Source organism: Chenopodium album, chromosome 5 (genome assembly GCF_948465745.1).
Source record: "Chenopodium album chromosome 5, dcCheAlbu1.1, whole genome shotgun sequence".
Taxonomy (NCBI): Eukaryota; Viridiplantae; Streptophyta; class Magnoliopsida; order Caryophyllales; family Amaranthaceae; genus Chenopodium; species Chenopodium album.
The window spans coordinates 51,588,147-51,610,319 of NC_137838.1; the positions used below are offsets into that span (position 1 = coordinate 51,588,147).

The 22,173-nt window shown below is 40.8% G+C and overlaps 1 pseudogene; it reads left to right on the plus strand.

Moving 5' to 3' along the window:
* The first annotated feature begins 18,016 nt into the window (after positions 1-18,016).
* On the plus strand, positions 18,017-22,169 carry LOC145632893 (meiotic recombination protein DMC1 homolog; annotated as a pseudogene).
* Positions 22,170-22,173: the final 4 nt, after the last annotated feature.

The window sequence follows — 22,173 nt, forward strand, 5'->3', positions numbered from 1 at the left end:
TCTTCCCTGAGGCAGACGAATTTGAGGCGTTTAGTGAAGCGCTCTTGAAAATAGGCAGTCTACCCTTCGTCCATCAAGAGCTCGAACGCCTCGAAGAAGTGTCTCTTCAGCATGTCCTCAGCGTTCTGTTCAATGCGGACGACCTCGTCTGTGCTAGGGGCCCGAGGCGTCTTCAGCTGAAGAGTCAAGTCCTCAACGGACTTCTTCAAAGTCTCCACCTCGGTCCTAAGTGCATCCGCCTCGTCCAGGGACTCTTTCAAATGTTTTTGGGCCAAGGACACCTCACTTTTGAGCTTCTCTAAAGCCTCAAACCCTTCCTTCCAGCGCTGGCCGTCCAAGAGGGCCTGATCTCTCTCCTGCCTCATAGTGTCCCTGGCTAAGGTCTCTTGTTCGAGGGCCTTACCCAGTTTCACCAGATCCTCTGCCTGCCGCGTTGCCTTGTCAGACAGCACGTTGATCTAGGTATCAAAATATCGGCGCTAAACGGTCGTTTCCCCAGTAACAGCATCCTGGGCCTTCTGGAATTTTTCCAAGGCGCGCTTCAGCTTTTCGTTTTCTTTATCCTTCCATTCAAGGAAGGCGGTCAGCCGCAAGAAAAGCTGCGCACAAGAAAAACGGATTAGTGAATCAGAGAACAAAGAAAGGTCCTCGGTTCGAGGGATGAAAAAGTTACCTCAGCGTTGTAATTGATCATGGGGCCAAGGAAGCCCTCATGTATTCCCCGCAGCTTATCTCGTTGCTCAGCAGGGACGGCCCGGGCCATGGCTTCCCGCATGGCCTTCCTGTCCGCCCCAGTAAGGGACTGGCCAGGCAGCTTCATCTGTAGCTCTTCCGTAATATCTACACGCGGATGCAAAGAGTTTAATTTAAGCTCAGTAAAAAAAAAAAAAAAAAAAAAAAAAAAAAAAAAAAAAGCGAAGTAGAGAATTCAAAATTACTCGGACAGACCGTCAGAGAAGCTTGGAGGGGTAGGAAGATTGAAAGTGAATGATGGGGGCGGCGCAGGCTCGTCACCCTCCTCCCCCGTCCGGCCAGGCTGATCAACGGCCGACTGAGAGGCTTCAAGCCAATCAGATTCGTTGACTCTTTGTACGGGCGGAGTCACTTCTGGCCCGGTCGATTTTGCCGGGGTCAACTTACCCCTATCGTCCGATTTCTCGGACCTGTCATGATCCGGCATGGCGGCCAGATCTATGGACTTGGAGGCCCCGCTATCACTCAGCCGGGGTTGTTCTCCTTTAGACTACTCAGAGGCAGTCCACGACGTGGTCTTGGCCGCAGTAGTGGAAGTGGTCTTGGATGCGACCGTCTTCCTTTGCTTGGACGCCCTACCGTCCTTGTCCGTATTAGACGCAGGGGACGACTGCTTTCGTTTGGACCTAGGGGTCGAAGTTGACAGCTGAAGAGGCAAAAGTTAGCGAAAAGAGATCAAGATAAAACAATTGATTGGCTGTGTCTAGTTAGGAAAAAGATCTCTTCCGTAATGCCTACACGGACGAAAAGAAGAAATGGAGATAGGTATACTTACTCCTTTCGATTGCTCGTACAGCTTCTCACGAGCCTTGTAGCGAGCCAAGTCAATCTCCGACATTTTTACATTCCCTTTCTGCTCTGAGTCGAGCATCTTGTACGCCTCAGCTGAAAAAGAAAAGGAAAAAGTGTTAGAAAACCCTTCAACGTTAAATAATCTATGTATGTGTAAAAATATGCATCCCTGCGTCCACCTTGGGGTAAGTTATTGTATAGGCCATAGGCGACATGAACGTGGGATCCCGCAGCCAACTGGATAAGGGGACCCAGTTGCTTAGAACGCGCTCAGTTTTGCCGTTCCTCTTCACCCTCTTGACTTTGAAGTTTTCAAGCTGGTACTCTTGGCTGGGGTGGACGGGTGGCTTATCAGGCTTGAGGTCCCTACGTCCAAGCTGAATTGGTTCAGCATTGAACCGATTCATCCGCAGATTGAATTCAACATCTTTTGTCTTGATGCGGTAGAATCGGTGCTTCCAGTCATGCCATTTGGAGACGCGGTCGACCACCATCATGTAGTCCTTACTGGTACTCAGAATAAGCCAGCTGTCTGTTTCAGCGTCCATCTTGGTCAGTGAGTGCATCTCACAGAAAACTGCAAAGTCCGGCTTGAAGCCTTTGCAGATGCACGTCACCAAATACCCGAAAATGTTTAACCAGCTGTTCGGCATCAGCTGGAAAAGAGAAATGTCATATTCATCCACAATGGTGCGGACGAAGGGGTGGAGAGGAAAGCGTAGTCCGACGTCTATGGCCGCCCTGTAGATGCTAAAAGACCTTTGGCGCGGCCTCTCTTCCTCCCAGGCAGCCACAACATGTGACTTCCTTGGGGGCTGAATTTCAAACCCCTCCCCAAGGTGGAGGAATGCCTTGTACTCCTCAAAGTTGTCATTTAGGTAGCCCAAGGCCGTGCTACCCACCGTACAGGCATACGGGTCCTTAAAGTTGTTGGCGTTGGCGACGTCTTCCTCGGCCGCCGCCTCGCCCTGGGCCGCTTTCTCGACCTCTCCCTCCTCTTGTTGAGGAGCGCTCCCAAACTCAGAAGACAACACTCTGTCCAGGTCGGCTGCCTCCGCTAAGCTGTGGCTCCTAGAGCTATGGCCGCCCCTGGGAGAGATAATGTCTTCTAGGGGCCTTTTGCCTTTGTCTTTGGCATCGGCCGCCTGACTCCTAGTAGGAGGTGCTCTACAAGGGGGCAGGTCGGACGGTTCATTAACTGAGACCCCAGTTCTTGGCCTGTCCGACCTGCCATATCGGAGACAGAGTTCTGAGGGAGTTGGCATATTGAAGGAACCTCTACCCCGGAGTACGCCCGGACGTACCCCCTACAGTAGAAGCGCCCTGAGTTCTTTGGCGCTCCTCAAAAGAGGAAGTTACTTCCACGGCCGAGCAGTGAGTGCCCGTGGAAGCGGTCGTAGGAGTAGAAGAAGGGGTCTCTAAATTAGTATTATTAGGGTCATAAGGAGGCCTAGGGTTCACCAGACTACCGTCTGGATTTCTGGCCGCATGACGATCATACGTCTGCATCGTCCTTGCCATGTTCGACTGCAAGGACAGAGAAGAATGGGTGGAAGTGAGTTGGTACGCACTAGAAATGGACGCACTCCATAAAGGAGACAACTCGTCTCCGTCCACTCTAGACTCCTCAGTCCCAGGAGAACGGCCGGCCTCATGAGGAGAAACGGATGAAGCCGAGTGTTGAGCCAGATTTTAAATGAAGAATCAAGAAATGAAAATACAAGAAAAAGAAAACAGGCGGCCTACCTCTGTACGTGTAGAAAAATTGAAAGTCTTGAAGGTTGACCGGAAAACTCAACGAATGTGCCCAGAAAACTCAAAGGCACAGCGGAGCTCTCGAAGATTCAAAGGAAAGTACACTTTCTCTCTCTAGAAGCTCTAACTTCTCTCTAGAAAATGCAAAGTTCCAAAGTGCGAAAATGAGGTCAAACCCCTTGTATATATAGGGATAATTTATGGGGGTAAGACAGTAAATTCATCTTTCCCGCCTAACAAAATTGAACGGTTATAATTTGAAAATTTAACCTAGAATTTGGAGGGGCAAAAAGCAACGCCGTTAGAATAGGCGGAAAAGAAGACGACCTAATAAACGGCACGTCCAAAAATAAGCTGGCAGAGCTAAAGCTCCCTCCGCAATGGCAAGACGGCCGCAACTCCCAAAAGCGAGACGGCCTACCGTTGTCCGCGCCATTTGTATAGATAGGCGTTCACTATAAATTATCAGGCAGAAAGAAATCTGTCAAAACCCTAAAACACTTGTACGCCCCAAGGCTATTTGAGGTCAGAGGAGTCAGCCTGTAAGCGTACGAGCCACCCCCTCTGAGGGGCAAATGTTGAGGGTAAAAATACTCCATATACGTGGACCAGTCCCGTAGTGACACGTGGCCCAGTTATAGGGTGACACGTGTCACCACGGGAAGATGCCACACATTTAGCTCAAGAGCACCCAAAGTTTCAGGCCAATCCCGTAGCGACACGTGGCCCAGTTAGAGGGTGACACGTGTCGTCACGGGAAGATGCCACGTGTTTAGGGCATATGTTCCCCTTAAATCAGCACGCAAAACGGGCCAAATAACGTCAAGACCCAAATCCCGAGAGACATCAATGAAAGCCGCAAAACGACGCCTCCAAAGTAACACGTGGCATTCACTGATTGCGCAGCCAATCACGTCACGTAAATCTTGGGTACAAACCCTAGAAAGGGGCACGAGTCCCACCCCTATAAATACCCCAACCATTTATGATGGGAGGGGTGGATTAGGAGATTTACAAAAAAACAGAGCATTAAATAGCTCCAACTTATCTCTACTTTCTCTCTCTAGCCTTTTCCGTTCCGATCACTAACTTGATCATCGGAGGCGAATATTTCGTTAACCGGAATATTCGTTGTTTTGCAGGTTGGACCGTCTCATTGCCAGGAGAGCGTGACCAGTATCCTAAGAAATCCAAAAAACCCCCAAAACAGCAATGTCTACCCTACATGAGTATTATTACCAAGACTTTGAACACCATATGAATCTGACAGATCCATATTTAAATAATATTGTGTGTGGTAATGAAGTAGATTTAGAAAAGCTTGCAAATTTGTATTTCAATCGTCTTGTCTCTGAGTCTTATCATCTATACCGTAGAAGGGCTTGTATTTTTTACATGTTTAGCAAGATTCTATTTGCAAATGGTAGAGTAGGACATGCTTGTTTAGAGTCTATGCTTGAACATGTTGAATCTGGGAGATCTTCTATGCCTCCTTGCCTTGGAGAAACTTTGTCGTGGCCTTGATGAAGCAAAAGCTGACCGGAAAGCCATCAAGAAGGGCTCTCTAGTATTGTTGCAGGTAAAAAGGCCTTCCAATTAGCCCCCGTGACACATAGTAGGCACCGTGTCACAGTACATGTTTGCCACGATACGGTGCATTCTACCGTGTCACGGTGCTTTCTGCATTATTTTTTTCCGACTGATTTTTTTTCTTTTTTTTTTATTATTTTGTAGATTTGGTTGATGGAGCGTTTAGAACTTTTTGAAGCCCCCGACAATATTGAAAAATATGGTCCCAATTAGACTTGGCAATCCTGACCTGACCAGATTGACCCGACCCGAATGACCCGACCCGTAACCCGAAAGTTGACCCGAAATCATTGACCCAAAAACAACCCGAACCAAAACTAACCCGACCCGACCCGAACCCGACCCAATATAGAGTTGACACGAACATGACCCGATGACCTGAAGTGACCTGACCTGAATGACCTGACCCGAAATTGACCCAAAACCCGAAATTGACCTGGCCCGACATGTCCCGAAACCCGAAGTGACCCGACCCAATTTTAACCCAAATTGATTGACCCAGATCGACTCGACCCGTAGTGACCCAACCCGACCTGTAGTGACCCGACCCGAATTGACCCGAATCCTAAGTGAATAGGGTGAAATAATGAATTACTTAGTTTAGGTCTTTTTTATTTCCTACGTAATAGGTACTCATGATTTTTTTTTTTTAAATGATTTTACTTTATTTTTCCAACTATTTTTGTAAGTGAATTTATTTTGGTGACCCGACACAAACTTAACGCGAATAAACCCAACCCAAATCGACTCGATCCGAATTTGGCCTGACCCGAAATTGACCCGAAAATTGATCTTAAAAATTGACCCGACCCGAATTGACACGACCCAAACTTGACCTGACTTGAACTTGACCCAATTCAAACTTGACCCGAAGTGCTGACCCGATTTTGACCCAAAACCCGAATCAACTCGACTTAACCCGAACCTGACCCGAATATTTGCTGACCTAAACTTGACATGACCTGAATTGACCCGACTCGAACCCGACCTGAATGACTTGTTTGCCAGGTCTAGTCCCAATGATCTAGTCCGTAGGAAGAAGAATTACTCTGCAAACATGTCATATGATGATTGGAAGGTCTTCTTTGCAAAGAGAGAATTTTCCATTCGGTGGGTGGTGCCTTGGTGGAGGCTTACGAGAATGGTTGGCATGATACTCCGTATTGTCGCGTTCCTAATATTTCAAGTTGACTTTTTATTGTCCTTCTCAATTGATGCGATAGTATGTACTTGAACAAGTAGTTCCACGCTATAACGATAGTCCTCGTGAAGTATCATTGCATGAAAGTAATGTTCACAAGTACGTGACTTATTGGATTTGAAGACCTTTGTGGACCATTTCTGCGAGTAACTTAGCTCCTCCTCCCTTGTCTAGTTCATACAAGGCATGGTTGAATCCTAGAATAGAAGGGATCAAGTCGGATCACGCAACTTTGATGTGAAGGGACGTCTTGGAAGTAAGAAGGCGCCTCCAAAAGATCGTCTCTGTCCAAGAACACAAGGAATTGAGTTTAAGACTCCTATAATGCTTAAAAAGAAAAATTATGTGAAAGGAAAGGGTAAGGAAAAGATGGTTTATAGAGAGAAGCAATCAAAGAATTCTAAGAAAGGTGAAGGGGGTGAAAGTTCAACTAGGGGTGTGATGGTTTGGGCTACAAAAGACACATTAATGGTGAAGGCTGGCCTAGTTGAAAAGGAGAAGGACTTTCCTAAAGTGAAGAGGGATTAGATCAATATTGCTTTGCTTATATGATTTAAATTTTTATTTATTTTTTTTAATATTCATTATTATCCAAGTCCAGAAGTCGGACGCAATGAAAGAATAATAACAATCGTCGAACAAATATTCATAAAACAATAAAATAAAAGAATTTTCAAAGTCCAGATTTGCCACGCCACAGAAATATCCGCCGCGTCACGCTGGAAAATACCGTGACGCCGGGATTATCTGCTATATTTTATTTTTTGGAAAACCACCGTGCCACGGTGAAAATTGCCGTGACACGGTAACCATTCGCGCGGCGCGGTTGAGGCCTACGTGGCATGGCACTTTTTTTTCCATGCCATGGGGTATTCTGTCGTCCCGCGGTGGCTGCTTCCGGGGCGCGGTGGATGATGAACTGGCGCAATAGCTATTGCTGTAGGATTTTCTTGATTTTAGCTTCGTTTTGCTATCTTATGTGTTGTACTTGGTCAACTGAGGAAGGATTTTTTTTTTATAAAGTGGACGGGTCCCCTTGAGGGGTTGCCTACGTATCCTTAAAAAGGAATCAGGCCAAATGAAGCTCTATCGGGTCATGAACCCATGCAACTAGGCATAAATTTCTTGAGTTGATCCAAGTTGGTTAAATTGTGGAAACTGTTACCGTCCATGTATACCAATTGTGCCGTTCCACCAGACAAAATGGATTTAACAATGTATGGACCTGACCAGTTTGGTCTAAATTTTCCCCTTGGATCTAACACATTTTTACGAAGTGCCTTAAGCACTAAGTCACCTTCCTTGATGTTCCTAGCGAAGGTGGAACGTGCTGCAAATTTGCGTAGACTTGAAACTTCATACATTTCTTGACGTATTCGTGACAATCTCTCACCATGGTAGTCCAATAATAACCTTGTCGTTGAATCTTTTGGACTAACATTTTAGCATTCATATGTGTTCCACATATTCTTCCATGAAGGTTTTCCATGGTTTTGCGCGCTTCAGTCTTTGCTATGCATAAGAGATTTCTCCCTATAGCAGTCCTTTTGTAGTGTTCTCCTTTGATGAGCACATACTGTGAGGCCAGGAGCCTCAAAGCACGGTGTGCCCTTTTATTAGTATTAAGAGGGTATCCTCCCTTCGTCACGTAATTAAGGATATCTGTATACCATGGCTCTACATCTTCTTCTTGTGCTTCTTGTTCATCATCAAGTGTGTGAACATAAGCTGGCTCATATCTTCTTTCTATGGTCAATGGCATTATGATTGTGTCCGTTGGAATTTGCACCATTGATGCTAATTTAGCCAGTGCGTCGGCAAACTGGTTTTCTTCTCTAAGGCAAGTATGTATATTCCACTTCATCTAGTTGCTCCGTGAGAGTTTCCAGAAGAGCTTGATACTTAGCGAGACTTTCACTTCTCACCTTCCACCTTTTGGAGATCTAATTGATGATTAGTGATGAGTCGCCGTAGATTCTGAGTTTCTTAATAACAAGGGCCACAGTTGTTTCCAATCCCAAGATGCATGCTTCATATTCTGTAGCATTGTTGGTGACATCAAAGTCGAGCTTCATGGAAATCGAAATGTGTTCTTCCTTGGGTGATACGAGAAAGACTCCCACACCACAACCCTTTTGGTTCGAAGCTCCATCAAAATAGAGCGTCCAACTATCATCCTCGGTCATGAGTAGATCTTCATCAGGGAAATAATACTCTTCTTCTTTCTCAACTTCTTCTAGTGGGAAATCTTCTAGGAAGCCAGAAACCGCAGAACCTTTAATAGCCTTTTGTGGTATGAATTTTACATCGAACTGAGCGAGGTTGACTATCCACCTCGATAATCTACCATTGAGTGTTGCTTTTTCGAACATATACTTGAGAGGGTCCATCTTGGATACAACATGCACTGTATGAGTGAGCATGTAATGTCTTAATTTATGCACAGCCCACACGAGTGCAAGACACAACTTTTCAAGTGGTGCGTACCTGGTTTCATAACCCTGAAGCTTTTTACTCAAATAGTAGATTAAATTTTCCTTACTTTCGATCTCCTGTGTTAGCATTGCCCCCATTGTTTCTCTTGTGACCGTAAGGTAGAGTCGAAGAGGAAAGTCAGGCATTGCTGGGTCTAGCACTAGTGGGTTTTCCAAGTATTCTTTGATCTTGTCAAAAGCTTTTTGACAATATTCATCCCATGTAACTGGAACGTTCTTCTTGAGCTTCTTGAATATAGGTTCACATATCGCAGTGAGTTTGGATATGAACCTACTTATATATTGCAATCTTCCGATAAAACCCCGAATCTCCTTCTCAGTCTTGGGTGGTGGCATGACCATGATTGCTTTGACTTTTGTGGGATCAATTTTGATTCCTCGAGAACTGATCACATAACCAAGTAGCTAGCCTGATGTAACTCCAAATGCACATTTTGCTGGATTCAACCTCATATTATATTTGCGGAGTCTCTCAAAGAATTTGTGAAGTGCAATGATGTGACCTGGCCGATCTTTTGATTTGACGATCATATCGTCAACATAAACCTCCACCTCTTTATGCATCAGATCATGTAATAATGATGTGGCTGCTCTTTGGTAGGTGGCACCCGCGTTTTTCAACCCGGATGACATTACCGTATAGCAATATGTACCCCATTGTGTGATAAATGTTGTTTTCTCCATGTCTTCCTCGGCCATTAATACTTTATTATATCTAGCGTAGCCGTCCATGAATGATAGGAGTGCATGGTTTGCTATGTTATCGACCAGAATGTTAATGTGAGGTAGAGGGAACCCATCTTTTGGGCTTTCCTTATTGAGGTCCCTGTAATCAACACACATTCTGACCCTTCCATCCTTCTTCGGAACAGGAACCGCATTTGCTATCCATTCTGGATATTTGGATACTTTGATGAAACCTATAGCCAATTGCTTTCTGATTTCTTCCTTGATTTTGAGAGCCACATCCGGTTTCATACGGCACAACTTTTGTTTGACAAGCTTCATACCTGGGATGAGCGGTATCGTATACTGAGCTATATCCCTATCGATTCCTGGCATATCTTGGTATGACCAAGCAAATACATCAACAAATTCACTAAGCAAGTTAATTAGCTCTTTATGTTCGTCTTGACTTAGTGTTAATCCAATTTTTACTTCTTTAATAGTCGTATCATTGGAAATATTAACAGTTTATGTATCTTCGATGATTGCTATTTTATTTTCGTGTTCTTCTATTGCTTTTATTATTTCTTTGTCATTTTTATAATTAGAAAAGCAATATTGATCAGGGTTAGGGAAATGACACGCATCGTAAGCAAAGGTACTCATTTCATTGAATTCATTGCTCATTACATCAAGGAGGGTAAGGTCAGCTGCGACCTCGCCGGAATTATTTGGGATAGAAAGAGGAGACTCAACAAGAGACTCAAAATTAAGGAGAACTACATTAGACTCTATGACAAAAAGGGGGTCTTCCTTAGATCCTAAAGACTCATCTACAGACTTGGACTCGGACCCAGACAACTCAGATTCATCAAACATAGGACATTCTCCAGCGGTCACTTCAAACTTCTCTCCATTTGGCGTAGTGATCTTCACCGCTTGCGCCATCCCTTAGAAAAATCATCAACCGGGACAATTAACTCAAAGGAGTCAAAATCTTTTCTTGATATGACAGCTTGAATGAGTTCAGAATCGTCGTTGCAGACAGGCTTGGGTTCATTCTTTTCTAGTCCAAAAAGAAGATTAATGTTCATATCATCATCAGAGCTTGGACTGGCTGGTTTCTCAGTTGTTAAGCACTCATCGCCTTCGTCGACAAAGTCACAATCAAGGAACATCTTGAAACCTGGCTCACGCCTCCCATTGTGGACAAAAGGCTCAGGGAATTCATAGCATGGGAAGTTTTCCCCTTCTTTGATGTACTGGCTGTTGAGAGTGAAAGGGTATGGATCCATGGCCATTTCCGTCTTCATGGTTCGAGCATTATTGCGAGCCTTCATTTTCAGGAGAGCTTGTTTCATATCTTCTTTTGTTGGCTTGAATCCCAAGCCAAAGGTTTCCTTCTCAGGTGCACTAGGATGGCCCCAAATTTTAGCCATTTTCTTTTTGAGTCCGAGGGTCATTCCAGGGGAATGCCCTTGCTTCTTCATAATGGCATAAACATAGGTGTTCGAATAAGGATTAATGTCGAGGTGACACTTCTCTTCTTCGATTATGAGAACATCGTCCAACGAAAATGCCCAGAGATCTTCATCTTCCTCGTCATGTTCGACATGGACAATGGGAGTATCAATAACTTGAATGCGCATGGGGGAGGCATCAATGGTAATTGGGACCCCTCCAACTATATCTTTCACCTTTTGGTAAAATAACGATGGGATCGCCTTTAGCTCATGAAGCCAAGGACGACCTAACAGCAGATTGAAAGAAGCCTTAATGTCCACCACCTGAAACATGGTGCGACGTTCAATGGCTCCGATAGTTATATTTAGCATGATAGTACCCACGGCTTGACGGCGAGTATTGTCGTAAGCACGAATCTTTTGAGTGGAGGGGATCAATTCTTCATCCTTTATGCCCAACTTCTTTGCAGTGCGGAGAAGGCATACATTGATTGCAGAGCCATTTTCAACCAGGCTAATAGGAACATTCATCTGCGTACATACCATAATGAGGTGTAAGGCCTTGTTATATTGGTCCCCTTCCGGGGGAAAATCCTTGTTAGAGAAGAAAATCAGATTATTGGTACTTGGTAATTCGGTAGTGAGAAAGCTAACCAGTCCTTGAGGAGTCATACCATTATCACCTCCTATTTTCACCAAAGCACTCATCACAGCCTTTTGATGCTCGTGTGAGGTGGCCAAAAGTTTCCATAAATTTATTTCCACCTTAGTCTTTGTAATTGTTTGATCACGTCGTTGTTCACCGGGTCGATGGGATCAACTATTGGTTGTGATTGTGGTGGAGGTGGAGGTGGACTAGGTTGTTGCAACCGTCCATTCCTGGTGAGAACCTTGACCTCAAGGTCTCCCCAAATATCTTCACTAGTGCTAAGAGATGAACAGGCTATATCTCTGAGATAGACGTCTTCGTCGTCACTATCCCAAATTCCATTCACTTCTTCACAGTTTGAAATGAATACAATTTCTAGTAGAGGTTCATTCACAGTATAGACTTCATTCACAGTTTGAAAGGGGACCTGTTTGAATATTGGGCTTCTTGCCCCCTGGAGGGACAGGAAGTTGATTAGCATCAATTAGGTCTTGGATTGCATCCTTCAACCTCCAACACTTCTCAATAGTATGACCTTTGCCTTGATGAAACTTACAATGAGCATTGGGGTCATAGCTAGCAGTTATGTTCTCTGATCGAGGTTCTGGAAAAGGTCCAATTGGCATATTCAGTTCTTGACTATGCAAGCAATCAAAAGCAGCATCTGAGGGGGAGCATTAAGAGCTAGCACATCATTGACATTGACATTGTTGGTAGCATTATTGGGCTTGGAAGACGAAGAAGAAGGAGTGTCGTTCTTCTTGTTTTTCCAAGTGTTGTTGTTATTATTGTTACTACCAGCATTCTTCATCAGTTCATCTTCGAAATTGATCCCAATATCGTACACAGCTTCAAAGGTATTCAAAGGCAGAAACTCTAAGTGCTACTTGTACTTATGAGTCAGATTTGCAATAAATAGGTGAACCATCACTTTCTCCTTGGGAGGATCCACCAAAAGTGCAGTTGTTTCTCTCCACCTCCTTAGATAAGCAGTGAATCCTTCATTCTCCTTCTGTTTGAGAATAGAAAGTTCACGTTCAGAAGTCTTGGCTTGGATATTACACTTGTAATGGTTCATAAAGCTTTCAGTAACATCCTCCCAAGTTGCAACATGTTTGGATTCCAGATAGTAGAACCACTGTTGACAGGCATGCTCCAAGGAAAGAGGGAACACAGTAGGGAAGAGTGTCACATCTAATCCCTTAAGATCCATGGTCGTAGAAAAATCCTTCAAGTGGAACAGCATAATATCGGTAGGCTTGAACTTGGGAATGTCAGCAGTGGAAAACTTTTCGGGAAGCTTGTCCCTTATGGACGAAGAGGTGACAGGTTGCTCCACATAGGTGAATTCTTCAGAGATCTTACTCATATGTTCTTTGATCTTGTCCATTGCAGTGGCAGTGACATTGTTTTTATTGTCTTGCTCTACCGTGTTGACTCTGGTGGTGAGTGTTTGCATCATGTTAGACAACATCTCAATGGTCCTGTTGATGTTCTCAATATCCTCCTTAGTAGCCATTGATTGAAAGTAGACTGGAGACGGACTTTGTGGGGATGATTATGGTTGCTTCCTTGTACGCCTCTTTCGTATAAGAGGATGTTGAGGTATTGACTCGAACCGTAACAATCTACCCCTACTTCTTGACCAAGTGTTGTGACATCGAAACAAACACACCTTTAATGACTAGACTTAACCTTGACCCATCCGGAAAAGAAAAAAAACAATTTTTTTCCGAAATTTTCTTTATTTTCTAAAAAAAATATGTATGGGAGGATACCATTTGACTTACTCCGAAAAAAAAACGAAGCAAAAAATGACACAAGACCATCCTAAAGTACGGTCATAAAATGGTGCACAACTAAAGGAAAAGTGTGTGAACTTGACACGACATGTGAGTGATTAAGTGAGGTTATGGACACGTGTTATGACTGTACAGCTAGACATGACATCAAACTAGACATACAAACCACATAAGCACGCACAAGGAGCAAAAAAGACTGACTGGACAAGCCTCCTGGGGACCGTGTCACGGTGCTGACTGTCGTGACAGGATACAGTGCACCGTCAGACGGGACATTACACCGTGTCACGGAATTGAACACCGTGGTGCAGCAAACCTGCCATGACGTGGTGAAAAATTCCAGGCCTAAATTTGCGTAATTTCCAGGTTTTAATCAATTTTAAGTCCGCACTAATTACTATGTGGAAATGAAAACCTCGGTCATGAACAAACACATGTGGGTTAGCACCAAATAAACCACGCACGTAGCATTTAGTCACGATGATGTAAAAAGAGTTCGCAACTTAAGGTCAAGATCTATGTTCAACTATTGGTCAAGCTTTGGGTGTCAAAAGGGTACCATGGTTAAGAGTTTGGACGTGTTGGCAAGGCAGCCTCCCTTGAGGGTGTATACCAACAGGCGGCTCCGCGAGTTCATGATGAAATCAAACTCGACTCCATGGTTTGGGTGGATTTAATAACTCGGATGAACCCTTATTACCATGAGTGTTTTTGGGTTGATAGAGCTTAAATCCCCCGGGGCTAAGACGTATGTAGAACACACACGTTTTTTCAGAAAAATCGAAGGAAGTTGACTGTGAGAAGAGAAAATAAGCCACCGGACGGATTTAAAGACTGTCGTCACGACAGAATGTACCGTGTCACGGTACTGCACACCGTGTGATGGTGTACGGCGCCGTGACACAGCAACATCTGCCATGGCGCGACATTTAGAAAATCTGAATCGTGCCTTGTTTTCCTTCGTTTGCAATCAAGTTATTTAATTTTTCCTACGGGATAGACATAAATGCGACGTTAAAACGTCTATGCTTATGCAAAAATGCCAAATTAATCACAGGAATATTTTTCAAGAATCTTTCAAGTTTCATCCACTCATCTAATTAAATATCGATCGCTCAAATCGATAAATAACCAAGAATCCTCCCTAGTGGAGTCGCCAAATTGTAGGCGTCGTTTGAAGTGTACCTACATTAAAAGCATGTTGTGAATATGCTTGGCACTCATAGGAATTGGGAATTGACGTATACGATTAGGGACAAGGAAAGTAGGGAGCAGCCAACAAGTTTTTAAGGAACTTGTAAACCGTTCACGGATCATAAAAGGCCACGATAAAGGGACAACAAGAAGCAACAACGATTGGCCCGTGAAGGTTACACCCCATTCATAATCCATGAGATTACTAACTCCATATGGTACGGAATCACGAAAGGAGGATTGAGGATGATGGTACGAAGTGAGTCATGGAGTTACATTCGCCCGTATTGGCCTCTACTCGATTCTTATAGTGAAAAGTGATTCCTGCAATCTTAAAGGCATACAAACAAAATATTAAATTTTCTCCAAACTATAATTATGCTAAATTGGTTAAATATTAATGCAACACATAATTCTAAAATATTTGTGATCACTTTAATTAATAACAAGATTAAAATGGAATCTAAATCGGTTGTCTGAATTATCTTATTAGGCATGATTATCAATTACATATTCCCTTTAAACATGCAATATGGTGATCAATAAATATAATAGAATATACATCAATATTACAAGCAATTTAACAATAAATCCAACAATATAAAATCGTTAGAAAAATAATAGAAATAAAAGGAACATAATTCTTACTTTGATTCTGTTTGCTTGCAACTATAAAATAATAAACGAGTTAATAACTTCAAGGAAAAATAATAAAGCAATAATTAAATTAAATTAAATTAAATATAGTTGATTTGGGGCCAAACCCTCAAACATTTCTACCTTTCACGCCTTGGCTTAAGGACGGAACCTCGAGTAAAGTATGGACTCCTTGGAGTGCTTGAAAAGGGAATTTTGAAAGAAGAAGGATAGGCTAGTGTTTAGGCTAGAGCATAGAAGAGAGAAAAAGAGAATTAATTGATACCCCGTACATCATAAATGAGGGGGTATTTATAGGGAAATAAGTAGAGGAAACACACAGAACCCTAAAAAGATATAAAAAAAAAAAAAAAAAAAAAAAACCTAAAAAATAACACGCGACACGGAAGAGAACGTCGCCACACGGTGCCAGGCACCGTCAGACGGGGGAAAATCCCATGACATGGAGGAAAATAGAGTGACGTAGGAAATAATTAGGTTACGGGAGATAAAACGCGTGAAGGGTTTACGCGCAAAGAACACGGAGCTACCCCGTGACACAGCACTGGCACCGTGTCACGGGAATGCACACCGTGGCGCAGCATTGTGCCCCGTGACGTGGTGCTTTTTGCCGTGATGCGGGAAACTCTATGTCCATTTTTCCATCTAAATTCATTTTTTCCCTAATTTCGTTCAGCCTTTTTAAGTGCCGATTGATAATTTCGGGTCATTTCTTATTTATTATTTATTAATTGGGCCAAAATAATAAAATAAAATAAAAAGGTTTGGGCCAAAATAATAAAATAAAATAAATAAAAAGTTTGGGCCAAAATAAAAAATAAACTATGCTTTGGCTAAACATCAAGACTGATCCATGGACTATTAAAAACTGAATTTAATTAAATACGATTTTGTAAGCACTCACGGGATTAAATACTGAACCCGACCAATAATGGCGGTGAAAGATTGTTCATTATCGGGTTTGGTTTCGGGGAGACATTTTTAGGTGTCTACAAGCATGCTTATCAGAATTGACCAAACTCTCTTCAAACACTTCATCATCTCAAAAAAATCAAACAAAAAAAACTTAAGCAATTCTAGAAAAATAAAAATTACATCAAGAATTTCAAAATTGCAATTGTACTTAACAAATCACAAAAGTACCAAAATTGAGATAAGAAATAGCATAACTAGAACAAAATCTAATGCATAACCAAGATTGCTACTTTATTACAAAAAAAATAAAAAACAATCTATCATAGACTCCATACCAAAAATCCACACAGTTTCTCGTTTTACCAAGAGATGTCAAAGGGGAACTTATCAAGAAGAGATCGTAGAAATCACAACCCCAAAGCTCGTAACCCTAAAGTGCATAATCATAATCATCATCGTTGTTGACCATATTTTCGGATTTGTCCTCATTGGACTTCTCCTCATTCTTCTTCTTTTTTTTCCAATACTCGGCTTTGATATGACCCTTCACATGACAATAGTTACAAACTTTTCCTTTACCAAAATTCTTATTACCACCATGAGCAACTAAAGCATTATTTTAAGCCGAATTATTAGATTTATTAACCGACTTATTGTCAATTAAATCTCTCTGGGTTAAGGTATCCTTAACATCCTCCAAACTCAAATCATCTCTAATATACAATAAAGTATCTCGAAAATGCTTATACGTAGGGGGTAAAGAACACAACAACCTAATAGCCATATCCTCATCATCAATCTCAACATCGATGTTTTGCAAATCCATAATAATAGAGAAGAATTCATCTAAATAAGACTTAAGCGGTTTACCTTCTTCTAGACGAAGATCAAGAAGTCTAGATTTGAGTAGTACATGGTTGGTCACGCTCTTTGTCATATAAAGTGACTCCAACTTCAACCACAAACCCGCATAAGTCATCTCCTTGGCAACCTCTCTCAAAACATCATCAGAGAGACATAATTGAATTGCTGAAAGAGCCTTCAAATCGATCTCCTCCCATGTATCCACCGTCATGCCCGAAGGCTTCTTGGATACACCTTCAAGAGGCTTGTGACAGCCACTTTGAACAAAGATGGCTTTCATCTTCAATTGCCATAGGCCAAAGTTCACTTGCCTATCGAATTTCTCAATATCAAATTTCATTGGCATAATTTAATCAAACTAATCTGTAAACACCTAAACCTTAAGACCTTAAAACCTTGGCTCTAGGTACCACTTGTTAGGAAATAAGGGTGTAATTGTGTTTGATTAATGCGGAACAAATCAATGAAAAATAAGAACGAGAAAAGCAATAAAGAAGATAAACAAAGAACACAAGGATTTACGTGGTTCGGTCAAAAGAGACCTACATCCATGGGTGAGGGATTCGAGAGCTTCTTCACTATAATAAAGAAAGAAACAAGAGAATAATACAAGGAGTCCTAAATCTAATGGCTCAAAAAAGGTATGATCTAATTGATCGACTAAAGGGTCCTTTTATAACATAAGGAAACCCTTATATATAAAACCCTAAGATTGTTATGTTCCCCAAGTATACTCAAATAGTCATCATAGAAAAGATATAATTTTAGGAAATATTCCATCTATTATCCTAGAATAACCTAACTACCGAGCTATAGCCTGGCAGCTAGCTCATGCATGCCCCAAGTCCTCATAGGGCCGAGCTATAGCTCGCAGCCTCGTTGCAAATTTCCAGCTTCGTTAGGTTTTTGTAAAACGGTCATAACTTTCTCGTTCCTTATTAGAATTGGGCATATGACCTATCGTTGGAAAGCTCTTGAAACAAGTTATCACCTCCAACTTGAAACACCTCAAAATTTCTTGTAGTTTGAGAGATATATGTGTTCAAAGTCAATCCTACTAGATTTTGAGTCACAATTTAACACATAGTGTAGTTTAATTTAGTTTATTATAATATAATGTGGTTTAGTTTAATTTATATCAATATAATTAAGGTCAAATTACATTCCGACAAAATTATTTCCGTCGGAAATCAAGTTTTCGACGGAATTTCTGTCGGAATATGGTCAATTTCCTACAAAAGGTATTCTGACAGATTTTTCATAGTTTCCGACGGAATTTTTCCGTCGCAATTATGCTGTTTTCTTGTAGTGTTTTTCACTAGTGACTGCACATGGAATCAATGCTGGAGATGTTAAGAAGCTTCAAGATGCTAGAATATACACTTGTAATGGCTTGATGATGCAGATGAAGAAGGTTTTCTATCATTTTTATTATAACTTTTTCTTACTTAGATTTTGAATTCAGAATTACACAATTTGCTTTGAAACTTCTAAATTTATCTTTCCATTTTCGTGTGTGTGAAGAATTTGACTGGAATTAAAGGGTTGTCTGAGGCCAAAGTTGATAAGATATGCGAAACTGCTGAGAAAATAGTAGTAAGTGTACTGCAATCTGAAATCTTAATCATTCAATTATTGAAGCTAATCAAATAGCAATGTTGTGCTTTAACTTATGCATTTATCCAGAATTATGGTTACATTACTGGAAGTGATGCTTTACTCAAAGTATGATCATGTTCTCTTTAAATTTATATTTCTGAATTCAGACTGTATAGTTTTAGTTGTTTTACTAGTTCTAACGCGATCATAATCGTCATTTGCAATCGAGAAAATATGTGGTTCGCATAATTACTGGAAGCCAGTCATTAGATGAATTATTAAGAGGTGACTATATGCTCTTCTGATCATTATAAGTCATTGGTTTCTTATTCAAATCATTAGAATCTTGGTATTACAGTTCATTTATACGTTTAACACTCTAATTATGCTTCATTGGAAAAGTTGGAATCGAAACATCAGCAATTACTGAAACATTAGGAGAATTCCGGTGAGGACCCATACTATTGTGGCAATATTTTCGAGATTTCTGATTATGTTGAACCAATTTCACTTAGCAAATAGCTGCTGGTTGCCTTTTAATTTGAAATGATGACTAATTTGCTTGGTTTTAATAGCTTAGTGATAACATTTCATGTTGAGACTATTGAAGAGTTGCCTATTTCTTTTTCTGACCTCATTGCTTGATAATAATTCTGGTCAGCTCTGGAAAAACTCAGCTAGCACATATCCTCTGCGTCTCGTGATACAGGTAAACCTTTTATTTTATGCCAGATTCAAGGTTTTACACGGGTATTGTAGGCAGTATATCTGTATATAGATCAGTTTACTAAATAAGAAAAATTCACTGGTTAAGACTATTTCTGTTGGGATTTGGGAATGCAGTGTGATGGAAGTAGAAGAAGTGCTTTTGACTTCTCTGAGCTATACGGTTGTTAGCAACTTAGCAATCTGGATTAAGTTTAGGAAAATTTGTCTAGAAGGGACTTATATGTTCACTATTTTGTCTGGAAGGACCTTATATGTTCAAAGTGGTCTAAAAGGACCTTATAAGTTTGTTTTGTTGTCTAGAGGGACCTTGACGTCACATTCCGGTGATTGACTTTTTAACTCCGGCGTTGACTAGTCACGTGACTTAAAAAATTACCACCCCTCTTATTTCTTTTCCCCCTTTTTCCCACCATTCTACTTTCTCTCTCTTCTTATCCCCTTAATTTCTCTCTCCTCTGGTATTCTTTGAGGAATAATCATTAATCAATGAAGGAGTGAAGATTAAGTCTAGAATTCATTGCTCTCATCTTCTTCTCTCTCATTCATTTTCAGTTGCGCATTTGTACTTCAATTTTTTTTTTCTTTTTTTGGTCTCCAATGGCGAAAGGGAAAAAGGGGCAAAACGTGGCAAGGAATTTATGTTCTCTGTCTAAAAAAATCTATAAATCTAGGTAAATCAACTAAATTGAACTTAATTTTGTAAATGGCAAACAAAAATTAGGATTTTTGGAGTATTTTGCGATGTTGTTTTTTGTGAACGAAAATTGTTTGGTTGCATGCGTGTATGTTGAATTACTTGTTGGTAATTGGATTCATGAATTGAATATTTGTTTAATGTTGAATTTTGGGAAATTATTTGTTTAATTGGATTCATGAATTGAATTTTGCAAACAATTTAACTTTATCTTAAAAGATTGGGATTTGGGGAAAAAAACCGTAAGCAATGTTCTTACCTGCTGCGAAAAGGGATTAATCGAAAGATTCTTGCTTGAATTTCTTCAAAAACTTAAGGAACACAATTCATTAAATTGATGAACCCCAGTTCGTGAGGAGAGAGAAGCAATTTGGGGAAAAAATCTGGGCAAATAGGGGAAAAAAATAGGAGGGAGGGTAGTTTTTAAGTCACGTGAGAGTCACGTAAATAGTCAACGCCGGTGTAAAAAAGTCAAACGTCGGAATCCGGCGTCAAGGTTCCTCTAGACAACAAAACAAACTTGTAAGGTCCTTTTAGACCACTTTGAACATATAAGGTCCTTCCAGAAAAAATAGTGAACATATAAGTCCCTTCCAGAGAACATTTCAACTTAGCATAATCTCAATTGCTTTTTTAAGCGAGTAAGAAATGGATTCACACGTGTTCTGTTAATGAAGGATATATTGTCCTTGTGTGTATTTGATGTAAATTTGTGACCTGATTTTCGTCAGGTTAGAAGTCTCAAATTAAACTGGTCTTTTAGATAGTCTCGTAGGCTTTAATTTTCTTAGCGCGTCATGTATAATTATAAATTTAAGTTGTAGTCAATTAAATAAGAGATTATTAATTTCTTTTATAATTAAATAATTCAAATGCGACGTAAGCAAATTGACGAATGGAATTTTAAATTAATTAAATACAAAATATTATCTTTCGAGATTAGGAATTATATCTAATATTTTAAAACTAATTTAATATAATAACAATTTTAATCACATAAATATGAAAAATATTTTTTTGAAAAAAATACTAACAACCGTACGTCACACAGGCCTCATCTAGTTTCATTTATTTTGCAATATTGAAATGCAGCTTCCGACGGGCATGAAAGGAGGAAATGGGAAAGTTGCCTACATCGACACTGAAGGAACTTTGTATCCTCTATTGTCATTGCATTTATTTTTGGTGTACTGTAATGAAATGATTTAAAACGTCTGCAAATGAATTGCGCAGTACATATTACAAAAGTCTTTTCTTCACTTGCTATACTACAGTCGACCTGATCGTATTGTGCCAATTGCTGAAAGGTTTGGGTTGGATGCTGCTGCTGTCCTAGACAACGTAAAAAGCAACCTCGAACCTTGATTTAGTGTCTGAATTTTATAGTGTATAGCAACTTAATTTATATCTTTCAAATTTTAAAGATCATATATGCACGTGCATGTACATATGAATATCACTACAATCTCCTACTTGGCCTGGCAGCAAAAATGGCTAAGGAACCCTTTCGATTATTGGTGAGATTCACAACTTACGATAACGAAATTACCTGCAAAATCCTGTCAAATATTTTTGGCTAACATCATTTTTCCATTGGATTCCCTAGATTGTAGATTCTGTCATCGCTCTATTCCGAGTGGATTTCTCTGGAAGAGGAGAGCTTGCAGAGTGACAGGTAATTTGTTGAAAGATTTGAAACAGTCTCCTTTATTGAACACTATCCAGAAAACACTTAAAATGTGGATGGATTCAGGAATTATCTCCCCATTATTTTTTTCTGCATAATTTATAATATGGATGTAATTAAATTGCATTTTTAGCAAAAACTGGCCCAAATGCTCTCTCATTTGATGAAGATTGCTGAAGAATTCAACATAGATGTATTTCTCACTAATCAAGGTACATTTTTCATGAGCTATTTTTCAAAAGTCTGTAACCAATTTGACTTGGATTATTATGTAAGAAATTTTCAACTAATTTACTTATTAAACCATTTTACTCCAAGCTAACGTGTCAAATATTGTTGCAGTTATTGCTGACCCAGCAGGAGGAGTTTTTGTTACGAACCCAAAGAAACCAGCAGGCGGTCATGTCTTAGCCCATGCATCAACAATAAGGTTGATGTTCAGGTTGGGAAAAGGCGAACAGCGAATCTGCAAGGTGTTTGACGCCCCAAATCTACCAGTATACCTTTTACTATTGATACTTGTGGTGGTACTAATAAATGCATATTGAAACATTCTGCATCATCACAAATGCTCATTCATCACAGTACTTTAAATATGTTATCACCTTAACAGCAGCACGTATTTAAGATTACACCAGGTGGAATCGCAAATGCAAAGGACTGAAACA